Genomic DNA, 12,487 nt, shown 5'->3' with positions numbered 1-12,487 from the left:
GACATATTCTGGGGCGAGGGGAATAAAAAGAGCCTCCGGACATAGTAAAAGTACCTGATGTCTAAACATTTTGCATCTTGACGTAACGCTACCCCCTGAACTTTTGTTTTTAAAAATGTTTTTGATTTTATTATGAACAAACAACATACAACCAAACCTTGCAGTACATGTCTTGACATTTCAAAATTTGCATATATCCTTCAGTGTCTACTGCTTACCCCTTTCCCCCCCACCCCCCATTCGAGCCTACTCCACTTCGCGGTCCGCATCTCCTTCTTCCAAAGGGGTTCCTTTTCCTATGTCCTCAACAGAGTCCTGGTCGCTCGACCAGTCCTGGGTGCGCCCATTCAGTGTGGCCACTAAATGTCTCCAGGCTGTCAGGGTTTCTGCCTCTTCCTCCCCTCCTCTATTACCCGCTTCTTGCCACACTGCTGTTTCAGCTTCAGTCCATTTCTGGAGGTCTTTCCACCAAACTTCTATCCTAGGTCTGTTGCGTGCCTTCCATCCTATTGCAATTCTACGCTTGGCAAGTAAGTATGCCAAGTCCTTCAAATTACTTACATGTTTTTATTATCGTGGCCTAGGGAATCCACCTACCAAGCATGCCCACACTGATTCGACAACTATCTTGATCCCTTTCTCCTCTAGCCGGTGGGCTACTTCTTCCCAAAATTTCCCCAATTTCGGGACATGCCCAAAACATATGCGTCATCCCCACATTTTCCTCCCGGCATTTGGGGCATGTTTGTCGTTTGTGCGTTTTTAAATTTAGCTATCCTCTGGGGTGTCATATATGCCCTGTGGGTTATGTATAGCTGTATTTACTGTAGCCTCGTGTTCCTAGATTTTATTTAAAACATTTTATTTGTTGATTATTTTAAACCACACATCAAACATAACCAACATTCAGGATATTTCCGTTGTTACACGTTTTGTGTTACATTCACATTTTGCGCTTTACAGTCCTCCCCCCTTAACTTGAGCCCATAATACGATGCCTTAAGGAACGTTGCTTAGGGTTTATCATCATTAATGTTTCCGGGTATGTCATCTTCACTGGATTCAGCCTCGGGAAGTCCCGACATCCTGGCTATCATTTGCCTCCACGCCATCAAGGGCCCCGTTTCCTCTTCCCCTCCCCTGCTGGCCGCCTCATACCATGCCATTGTCTCCGCCTCTGCCCACTTTAAGAGGTCGTTCCACCACACCTCTAGCCTAGGTCTATGGGCTGCTTTCCAGCTCATGGCTATTCTCCGTTTGGCCAGTATATAAGCAGGTCTTTCAGTTTGCTAATATGTTTTAAATTACATGGTCTGGCAAAACCCCCCAGCATGCATGCCCACACTGATTCCCCCTCCAGCTTGATCCCCCTTTGGGCCAGGCATTGTTTAACCTCCTCCCAGAACCTACCCACCTCCGGACACGCCCAGAACATGTGAATCATCCCGGCATCCACCTCCCCGCATTTGGGGCATTTCTTTGTCCCGGTGTTTCCAAACCTGGCGATTTTGCTCGGGGTCATATATGCCCTGTGGGTGATGTACAGCTGGATCTGCTGCAGCCGTGCGTTCCGGGACACTTTCTTGTGGTACCTCTGGGCTCTCTCCCACTGCCCATCCTGCATAGGTTCCCCCACCTCCTCCTCCCACTCCCGCCTCAGCTGGAGCAGCTCCTTGCCTACTCTGGACATCAATAGTTCATATATTCGGGATAACTCGTGCCTGCCCTCCGAGATGTCTTATCGTTTCAATGACTGCGTCGGGTTGTGCTGTCAGTGCTTCTGCGGGCCACATCTTTCTTATTCGTTTAATCAATCTGGTGTATGTTATGTGTTGTCCTGGGTGTACCCCTGTGTCTTCCATTAACTCTTGAAAATCTAGTGCCTCCCCTTCCTGCCACATGTCCCCGAGCGTCACCAGGCCCATTGGTTCCCAGAATTTACGGATCCCTCTTACCATTTGCGTGTCCTCGCTACATAGAGCCACCAGGGGTATCTGCAGGGAGCACGGGGTCGGGTTTCCCAGCACCTGGCACACTTTGTGCCATACTTTCCAGCCTAATTCCAGCAATCCCGTTCGTCCCTGCATCTCTGGTTTAGGTAGCCATATGAGCTCCCTTAGGAAGTATGGGGTGCAGTCCTTACCCAGCAATCTTGATTCTGCTGTCTCTTCTCCTGATAGCCATCTAGCCATGCACTGGAGCTGCCCTGCCAGGTGAGATATCTCGAAATTCGACAGGTTTATGCCACCCTATCATACGGGTTCTGCAGCTTCCATAGGGCCATCCTGTTTCTGGAGTTATGCCATATGAAGCCCCTGCATAGGATCTGGAGCTTCATGAAAAAACGTTTGGGGAGCATGCATGGAATATTCGTGAAAACGTGTAATAGTCTGGGCAGAACCACCATCTTGAGCAAGGCTGCCCTGCCCACCATGGCCAGGGGGAGTTTTGCCCAAAACCCCATGCTATTATTTATGCTCTCCACAGCCTTCTCTATGTTATTTTTATATTCATCTGTGGCCCTATGGTATATATCAATCCCCCGGTATCTAAATGTCTTAGGCTGCCAGGGTATCTGCAAGAAGGGCAGGTACCTCGAAGGGGTCCCTCTATATCTCCCCAAAAGAAACATGCTGGATTATTTAGGGTTTACCGCTATGCCAGAGAGGACTGCATAATGTTTCATCACTTCAAGGACGTACTGCAAATTTTCTTCCGGGTAGCGTAAGTATAACAACATATCGTCAGCATACAGTGATATCAAGTGCGGTCCCCCCTTCGTGTGGATGCCTATCTCTTCATATTGTTGTCTGAGGCAGATCGCCAGTGGTTCCAGCGCTAGTATATATAACATGGGGGACCAGGGGCAACCCTGCCTTGTGCCTCTACTAAGTTGCCATTTGTCAGAGATAATCGCGCCCGTTTTGACCATGGCTACTGGAGAGCTGTATAGCATCTTCATCCACCTCAGGTACCCAGGACCTATCCCATATTCTTTTAGGGCCGCAATCAACCAAGGCCACCTTACGGGGTCGAAGGCTTTTATTGCACCCAGCGAAACTATTACCATTTTGCCGAGCTCGCCCTCTGCCTGTCCTATTATGTGGTGGAGTCTCCTATGGTTATCGGTGATGTTCCTTCCAGGGACATATCCGGTTTGATCGGGGTGTATGAGTTTATTGATTACCCTTTTCAGCCTCTTCGCCAGCACTGCCGTAAGGATTTTGCTGCCCTGGTTTAACATTGATAGGGGTCGGTATGACCCGCAGTCTGTGCTTGGTTTGCCAGGCTTCAAAAGCGGGATAATCATCGCTTCTCTCAGGGATTCCGGGAGCCTTCCCTTTTCGAATGCTTCGTTTAGCATGGTCAGCAGGGGGAGGTGGGGGAGTACTTCCTGCCTATAGGTTTTGTAAAATTCACTGGGAAGCCCATCTGGCCCCGGGGCCTTACAGGTGGGCAAGTGCAGGACCACCGTCTCAAGTTCCTCTATCGTGATCGGGGTTCAAGGTTTTCCCTTTCCTCCCCATTTAGTTTGGGCAGTCCTATGTCTTGTAATATTTCCAGGATATCCCGCCCTGCTTCCTCCCCTGTATCTTCAAAGAGGCGTTTATAGAATCTAAGGAACCCCTTGTTCACTCCCTCCTGGGTATTCCAGATCTGCCCTTCTTCCCCCCTTATCTCTCCAATTACCGTCCTCGGTGTCTCGTTTTTGTATAGCCATGCCAGCAGCCTCCCCGTTTTTGTCTCCCCCTGCATGCAGCAAAACAGAAAGGTGATGGCTGGAAGGTTTTGAATTAATCATAACCACGGGCAAAGCTCTGGGCAACCCTCCAGACCATCGTTTTTCAGCCTGCCAAGCCATTACAGAAGGGGAAAAACCATATGCAAATCAGGCTTGGTCCTACCCCAAAAGGGGCAGTCCAGCCCGAACTGCTAGGTCACATCCCTCCTGCACGAGACCACAAGCATCCCCAGACATGTTTCAGCCTTGTTGGGCGTCATCAGTGAGGAGTAGCTTGGGTCTCTAGGCCCGGCAGACTCGGGACCCACGTCTGGGTATACCCGTCCCACTCGGGGTGACTTTAGCAAAACAGAAAGGTGATGGCTGGAAGGTTTTGAATTAATCATAACCACGGGCAAAGCTCTGGGCAACCCTCCAGACCATCGTTTTTCAGCCTGCCAAGCCATTACAGAAGGGGAAAAACCATATGCAAATCAGGCTTGGTCCTACCCCAAAAGGGGCAGTCCAGCCCGAACTGCTAGGTCACATCCCTCCTGCACGAGACCACAAGCATCCCCAGACATGTTTCAGCCTTGTTGGGCGTCATCAGTGAGGAGTAGCTTGGGTCTCTAGGCCCGGCAGACTCGGGACCCATGTCTGGGTATACCCGTCCCACTCGGGGTGACTTTAGCAAAACAGAAAGGTGATGGCTGGAAGGTTTTGAATTAATCATAACCACGGGCAAAGCTCTGGGCAACCCTCCAGACCATCGTTTTTCAGCCTGCCAAGCCATTACAGAAGGGGAAAAACCATATGCAAATCAGGCTTGGTCCTACCCCAAAAGGGGCAGTCCAGCCCGAACTGCTAGGTCACATCCCTCCTGCACGAGACCACAAGCATCCCCAGACATGTTTCAGCCTTGTTGGGCGTCATCAGTGAGGAGTAGCTTGGGTCTCTAGGCCCGGCAGACTCGGGACCCACGTCTGGGTATACCCGTCCCACTCGGGGTGACTTTAGCAAAACAGAAAGGTGATGGCTGGAAGGTTTTGAATTAATCATAACCACGGGCAAAGCTCTGGGCAACCCTCCAGACCATCGTTTTTCAGCCTGCCAAGCCATTACAGAAGGGGAAAAACCATATGCAAATCAGGCTTGGTCCTACCCCAAAAGGGGCAGTCCAGCCCGAACTGCTAGGTCACATCCCTCCTGCACGAGACCACAAGCATCCCCAGACATGTTTCAGCCTTGTTGGGCGTCATCAGTGAGGAGTAGCTTGGGTCTCTAGGCCCGGCAGACTCGGGACCCACGTCTGGGTATACCCGTCCCACTCGGGGTGACTTTAGCAAAACAGAAAGGTGTTGTCTTTCAATATATTTTTTAGAATTTTTATTTGCATAATCGATCCCAGAGCTCCCTGTTGGCTTGCTGTAATTGGCTCACTTGTTTGACGTTCTCCTGTGCGGTGCCCTCTTCTGCATCATTGCTTCTAATTTCTTCTCTGACTCTTGCAGTTCTCGCTCTATACCCCCATGGAGCCACTAGATTTGGATATCGCCGCACCTCTTACCACCACTTTAAACGCCTCCCAAAGGGTTTCTTCCGACTTCACACTCCCTGTATTAGTATCAAAATACTCAATGATTTCCACCCTTAAGTCCTCCCGGAATGCCGAGTCCCGTAGGGCTTCAGCTCTAAGTCTCCAAGTTGGAATTCTCGCTCTGGTGGGCTGGTGTCTCCATTCCACCACCAAGGGGGAGTGATCTGATAGCGTTCTCGCATTGTAGTCCGATCCCACCATTTTGCACACGAGGTCGGACGCCGCAAATATATAATACAGTCTCGTGTATAGATTATGGGGGGCTGAATAATGCGAGTAGTGCCTATCATTCTGGTGTTGTTGTCTCCAAATATCTTCTAGCCCAAAGTCATTCAACAAGGCCTGTAAGGCTTTTGCAGCGGGAGTGGGCTTTTCTAGTTTCGTGTCGGACCTATCTATTTTGGGAGCTATCGTGCAGTTGAAGCCCCCCCCCCCCGCACATGATCGCCCCTCCTAGGAGGGGGCCAACTTTGCCATATAAGGTCCTAAAGTAGGCCGCTGTGTCCTGATTAGGGGCATAGGTGTTTATAACGCTCAGTTTTCTATTTTCCAGCAACCCTCTGATTACTACCATCCTTCCGTCTGGCTCCGCCGTGGCTTGGAGCATCTGAAACGGCACATGGGGTGCTACCCAGATGACGACCCCCCTGGCATAAGCTGAATATGTCGCTCCCACGGTGGTGCCTCTCCATTTTTTCTTTATTTTCTCGAGTTTATCTTTAGTGAGGTGGGTTTCCTGTAGTAATGCTATGTCTATTTTTTGCCTTCTCAGGTACAACATTACCTTATTCCTCTTCAGATAGCTATTGAGGCCCCTTACGTTCCAAGTTACGATTCTGAGACTCCCCGTAGCCATCCGTGCTTTGTTCCCCTTCCCCTGCTCCCTTTCCCTTTCTTGATCCTATTTTGGCCGAAATATGGGCTCGTTCCCTGTCTAAATTCTACATTAACTCCCCAACTAACTTCCCCCTTCCCAGTCTCCCCAACTTTGTTCTCCCCCAACTTTGTTCCCTGCACACTTCCCCTCTCCTCCCTCCACCCATCCCGTTCCCAACTGATGCCCAGCTCTGTCCCTGGATCTCAGGCTCTCCTACATTTGGTCCTATCTCGGATTGTCGAGATCAGGAACCCAGCCGGGTGATATCGATCTATCGGTATCCTAACTAAACTTTACCCAGGGGTGTGATAGTGGGTTCTTTGGGGTTCCTGCAATTTAGTTTATATCTCCATGCCTTAGTTTACTTATCAATGTGCCCTATGTAGTCAGAGGCCTGGCTGCCCACTCCCTATATTATATTCAAGTCCCAATGTCTGAGTCCGCTGCACTAATAGTGCAGCTGAGACTGTGTTACTTATATGCACCGCCTTCCTTCTGGGAGCCAGTCTCCGATGGGCAGTTCTGCGTGTCCAACCAATCCGATGCCTCCTCTGGGGTGTCGAAGAACAGGGTTCTGTTTTGATGGTATACTTTCAGTTTCGCAGGGTACATCAGCATATACTTAAACTCTGCTTCCCGCAGCCGTCTTTTCACCGCTCCATAGTTCATGCGCCGTCTCTGCACCATCAGTGTATAATCTGGGTAAGCCGTTATGTTCGCCGATGCCCTTTTTATCGTTCCTCCTTTCCGAAGAAATTGGCGATGATTGGCCTCGGTGGAGCACCTGGTGGTGGCCTACCCATTAAGGCCCTGTGTGCTCGTTCCACTGCGAATCCTTGGGTCAACACCCCTCCCTTTATTTCCTGCAGCAGCATAGTTTCGATGAAGTCCGTGGGGTTTGATCCCTCTGCTCCTTCTGGAGAAATAATAGTCCTACGATGTGTACATTATTTCTTCGGGCGAGCGTCCCTCCGCTTCTTCTGCCCTATTTTCCAGGTTGCTCACACGTTGTTCTACGATGTGGATCTCTGATTCGTGAGATGCACATGCAGCTGTGTTCGGGGCCATTTCTTTCTCTAGTTCCCCCGTGCGTTCTACCAGCTTCTGACGTCTTGCCGAAGGAGGTTCACCTCTTCCTGTACGGTGCCCACTTTAAGCTCTAGTGCGGCCTTTAGTTCGACCATGGCTAGTTCCAGTTTGGTTTCCCATGCAAGTTTAAAGTCCACTAATGCTTCCAGAATCTGCTGGTCGTTATTTCTTGCGGCGGTGTCTGCAACAGGGGTCTTTTCCTTACTTCTGGCCCCTTCTGTCATTTGCGGTGTTCTTGCATATTCCTCCAGCGTGGGTTGTTTGCCCCTCCCTTTGGTTTGTTTATTCACCATCTGGGCGATGCTTCTGATACTCAACAAGTGTTCAGAGATATAGTTTTAGGTGCCTCTGTGATAATTCGTGCTTGGGGATGTTTTCCTCAGGGGGCTGTAGTGAGCATTCTTGTATACCATCTGTGTCGTGGCACGAATGGATTGTGTTCTCCCATGTCCGCGACCGTTGTTGTTTTCCTATGTGCACTGTCTAGCTTTTGGCGGGGCCTCGCGCCATCTGCGTGTCCTGAGGCCCGAGGGCCTGTGCTGGTGTCAATGCGGGTCCTGTGGACTCCCGCCCCGACCTGGCTAACCGCTTCGCCTGGTGTCTTTGCCGCAGTAATGATCGGCGGCTTATTCGCTTGTCCCTTGGGCGGTACTGAGTGCGCATCCCCCTCAGCACAATGCTGTGGAATCCCGTTGGCGTGGGCCCGTTCCCTGGCATGGGTTTATGGCTTGCTCATCGCCTTTCTTCCCTTATATCCTCCCGCGGTCACTCAGGGTGGGGCAGCACCCTGTTCAATCCCATTTACTTTACTGCCCTCTCGCACTCGCCACCACTGTTCATTCTTTCACCAGTGTGTGTTATTGTGTTCCCTCACACCTCGGGTTTCACCATCCAGCAGTCTAAGCACTAACGTGGCGTGCTTACGGCAATACGCTTCTTGTTATTATGGCACTGCTTTCCACGTAGCGGGTACAGCATATATTCATGTATGGCGATTCACCAGGGGTATCAGGTTGAGTGTGGTGATTGTCCTCTGATGTTGCTGTACCAGCCCCAGGGCGCAGGTCCACCCCCACCCCCCCTGTCTGGGGTGTTGATGTTGAGGAGTGCGCAATAGTTACTGGGGTTTGTTAGGTCTATTTACCCCCAGCAGGGTGGGCAGTCTCCTTCTCATCTGTTCCAGCGAGGGGCTAGTGTCCGTCTTCGTAGGACACCAGATTGGTGCCACGTTTATATTGAGTGCTCCCGACTTCATGCAGAACGGCAGGGGGAACGTATTGTGTACAGATTTCCGTTGCTGGGTGCAGCTCTCCAGGCTCCGCAGTCATCACATGCGTACCCTGGCCATGTCCAGGCATCCGTGTGAGACTATGAATAATGTACTTCACAGCCGCAGCGCCGGCTCGCCCCGCCTCCCCAGCGTGGCTCGCTCATCAGTATGGATGCTGCTACAATGTTTCCTTCTCTCGAGCGTGATGTCTGTAGGCGCTCTGAGAGGCTGGCAGGGGCCGACGCCGCGGGCCATGCATCTCTTCGTCTCCATCAGGGAGAAAGTTTAAAGGTGCCCCCACCCCGTTCTGATCCGGGCAGCGCTTCCACAGGCTATAACAGGCAGTTTTGTGCCCGCTTACATGCCAATGTTGCCTGCGGTCACATTAGCATTCTGGTGCACTGGCCCTGCGCTGACCTCCGCATATGCTCCTCTTGTCTTGCTGCGTGGGGCCAACTTCATGCCGCAGTCGACCCTTGCCAAGTGAGGGCCCGCTGGGCGCCTTCAATCCGACCTGGATGTAAAAGGAATCTCCTTTCAGTACGTTAGGCGCAGCCCCTCTTCCTCCACCACAATGTTTATTTTACGAGGTTCTTTGTTTCAGCGTCCGCCATTTTGCCTCCCATCGAGGGTCGGCTCGCCAGTCTCTCATAAGCCCGGTACTGGCCTACCACTCCACGGATTGTTCTTATTTTGCTCTGATCATGTGCCCGTAAAGGTCATGAGTCTGTGGGCATGTTTCTGTCGTGTTTGGGAGGTTTGAAGCAAGGTTGCTTCACAGGATGCATGAAGGATCTGCAGGAGCCATTCGGGAACATGACCTCTCACGCAGCCATGTAGCCACGCCCCTCAGCCTCGCGTTCCTAGATACTTTCTTATGGTACCCTTAGGCCCGTTCCCACATCCTGTCACTCATGGGTATCCCAGCCTCTTCTTCCCAGTCAAATCTCAGTTGTGCCACTTCCTTCCCCACTTTGGACATCAATAGCTCATATAGTCTGGATATCTTATGCCCTCTTTCTGCTATATCATATAGCGTTTCTATGGTGGCGTCAGGTTGCTCTTCTAGTGTTATTTCCCACCATGTATCTCTGATCCGCCGTACCATTCTGTTATATATTGCCCCTCATGTAACCCTGTTTCCTCCACCAGCGTCCCGAATACCTTTATCTCTCCTTCTTGCCATATGTCTCCCATTGTTACAATTCCCACCGGTTCCCAGTGCCTCCTAATCGACTTCAATAGTTGCCCATCCCCTCCCGTCAATGCGACCAACAGCACTTGTGGAGAACACGCTCTGCGCCATACCTTCCATCCCAGTACCAACATCTTTGAGCGCTCTTTCACATCTGATTTGGGCAGCCATATCATTTCTTTCAGGAAGTACGAGGCACACACTAGTCTCAACAATCTCGATTCTGAGGTCGGGTCTTCTGATAACCATTTGGCCACATATTGTAGTTGACTAGCTAAGTAGTAGATCTCATAGTTTGGCAGTTTTATACCCCCTTTATCGTGCGTGTTCTGCAACTTCCAAAGGGCGATTCTATTCCTAGTCCCGTGCCATATAAATTCCCTACAGGTATGGTATGTTCCCAAAAAAATGTTATAATCTCGGAAATACAACCATCTTCAGCAGCGCCCCTCTTCCCATCATTGCCAAGGGGAGCTTAGTCCAGAACCTCATACTGTTTTCAACGTTCTTTACCGCTTTCTCAGTGTTATGCTGGTGTTCTGCCTCAACCGTGTGATAAATGTCTATCCCCAGGTAACTGAACGTGTTTGACTGCCATGGTATTTGCAAGATTGGTAATTTATCTAATGGGACTCCTACATGCCTCCCCAATGGGAATATGCATGATTTTCTGGGGTTCACTGCTATGCCAGATAGCGACGCACATTGCTGCTTCACTTCCAGGATATATTGGAGGTTTTCTTCAGGGTATCGTAAGTACAGCAGCATGTTGTCTGCATATAGCGAGACCAAATGCGGCTCCCATTTGATGCTAATCTCTATTACCTCTTACTGCTGCCTCAGGTATATCGCCAGGGCCTCCAGTGCTAAAATGTACAGCAACGGGCATCCTTGCTTAGTACCCCTACTCAGATGCCACCTTTCCAAAATGATCGCCCCCATTTTGACCCTGGCTAGCGGTGCACTATATAGTAGTTTGACCCATCTGAGGTACCCCGGCGCTATCCCATAGTTAGTCAGGGCTGCAGTTAGCCATGGCGATTTGACTGAGTCAAAGGCTTTTATTGCATCCAGCGATACTATTGCCATCTCACCCGAATCCCCTTTTGTATGCTCTATAACCCGGTGAAGTCTGAGGTTGTCGGATATGTGCCTGCACGGGACATATCCTGTTTGTTCAGGGTGTATTAATTTGTTAATGATCCATTTCATTCTGTTTGCCAACACTGCCGTAAGCATCTTGCTATCTTGGTTCAGCATCGATAGCGGTCGAAACGATCCGCAATCCTTGCCAGGCTTATTGGGTTTGGGGAGTGGGATAATGATCGCTTCTCTCAGTGATTCTGGCCTGGCAGAGGCCCTATTTCGAATGCCTCATTTAGTGTTGCTAGCAGCGGGGATAGCACCTCTTTTCTATCCATTTTGTAAAACTCACTGGGAAGTCTGTCAGCCCTCGGGGTCTTACTAGTGGGTAGTTGTACTACCACCTCTTCTATAGTGATTAGGGCATCTAGGTCCTCTCGCTCCTCCGCGCTTATTCGTGGCATGCCTATGTCCTCCATTGTGTCCACTATCTCCCTGCTGTCCATTCCCCCTTCATGTTTACATCCTCTTGGGTGTCCACTATTTACCCATCCTCCCCCGTTATTGCTCTAATCGCAGGTCTGGGGGTCTCGTTTTTGTACAACCATGCCAGCATCCTCCCTGGCTTGTCTCCACCGCATGTTGCCTATTTACATAATTTTTTGTAGTTCAGATTACATAATCTTTCCCAATGTCCTGCACACTCCTGTTGCAGTTGGCTTATGGTTTCAGCATCCTCCTTAGTGCTACCTATCCTACCCAGGACTGTTTCCAGCTTGGTTTCTGCCTTCTGCAGTTCCCTTAATATGCCTCCCTGCAGCCCTTTAGACTTGGCTATGGCTATCCCTCTTACCACCACTTTGAATACTTCCCATAATGTGCCGGCCGACTCAACACTTCCACTATTGGTCTCAAAGTAACTTATAATTTCTTCTCTCAGGTCCTACCTGAACATTGTATCTTTCAGTGCTTCAGCTCTAAGTCACCACGTTGGAATCCTGGCCCTTGGAGGTCGGTATTGCCATGTTAGGACCAAGTTTGAGTGATTCAATAGGATGCTCGCCTTGTATTCTGTCTGTACAATTTCCGCCATCACCTCCTGCATGGCAAACATGTAGTCTAGTCTCGTGTACAGATTCTGTGGGGCAGAGTAATGCGAATATTGTCTTTCTTGTGGGTGGTGCACCCTCCATGTATCCTCTAGCCTGAAGTCTGTCAACAGAGTCTGCAGGGTTCTGGCAGCAGGGGAAGGCCCGTCTTGTTTATCATCTGACCTATCCACCTTCGGGTTTAATGTGCAGTTAAAATCACCGCCCCTCCCAGATGCAAGCTGACTTTATTGTACAAGGTCTTGAAGTTTGACACAGTGTCCTGATTTGGGGCATATGTATTTATAATGCATATTTCTTTATTTTCCACCAGCCCCCGTGTTACCACCATCCTCCCATCTTCTTCAACCATGGACTGTATTAACTGAAATGGGACCTGTGGTGCTACCCAAGTAATCACCCCTCTGGCATACGCCGAATATGTTGCACCAATGACCGTCCCCTTCCAATTCTTCTGGATCACCTCTAACTTTTCTTTTGTGAGGTGAGTCTCCTGCATCAGAGCTATATCCATTTTCTGCCTTCTTAGATACATCATGACCTTGT

This window comes from Ambystoma mexicanum, chromosome 7p, assembly GCF_040938575.1.
Source record: "Ambystoma mexicanum isolate Mex_15411 chromosome 7p, UKY_AmexF1_1, whole genome shotgun sequence".
Lineage (NCBI taxonomy): Eukaryota > Metazoa > Chordata > Amphibia > Caudata > Ambystomatidae > Ambystoma > Ambystoma mexicanum.
This window is presented reverse-complemented; position numbering follows the sequence as displayed.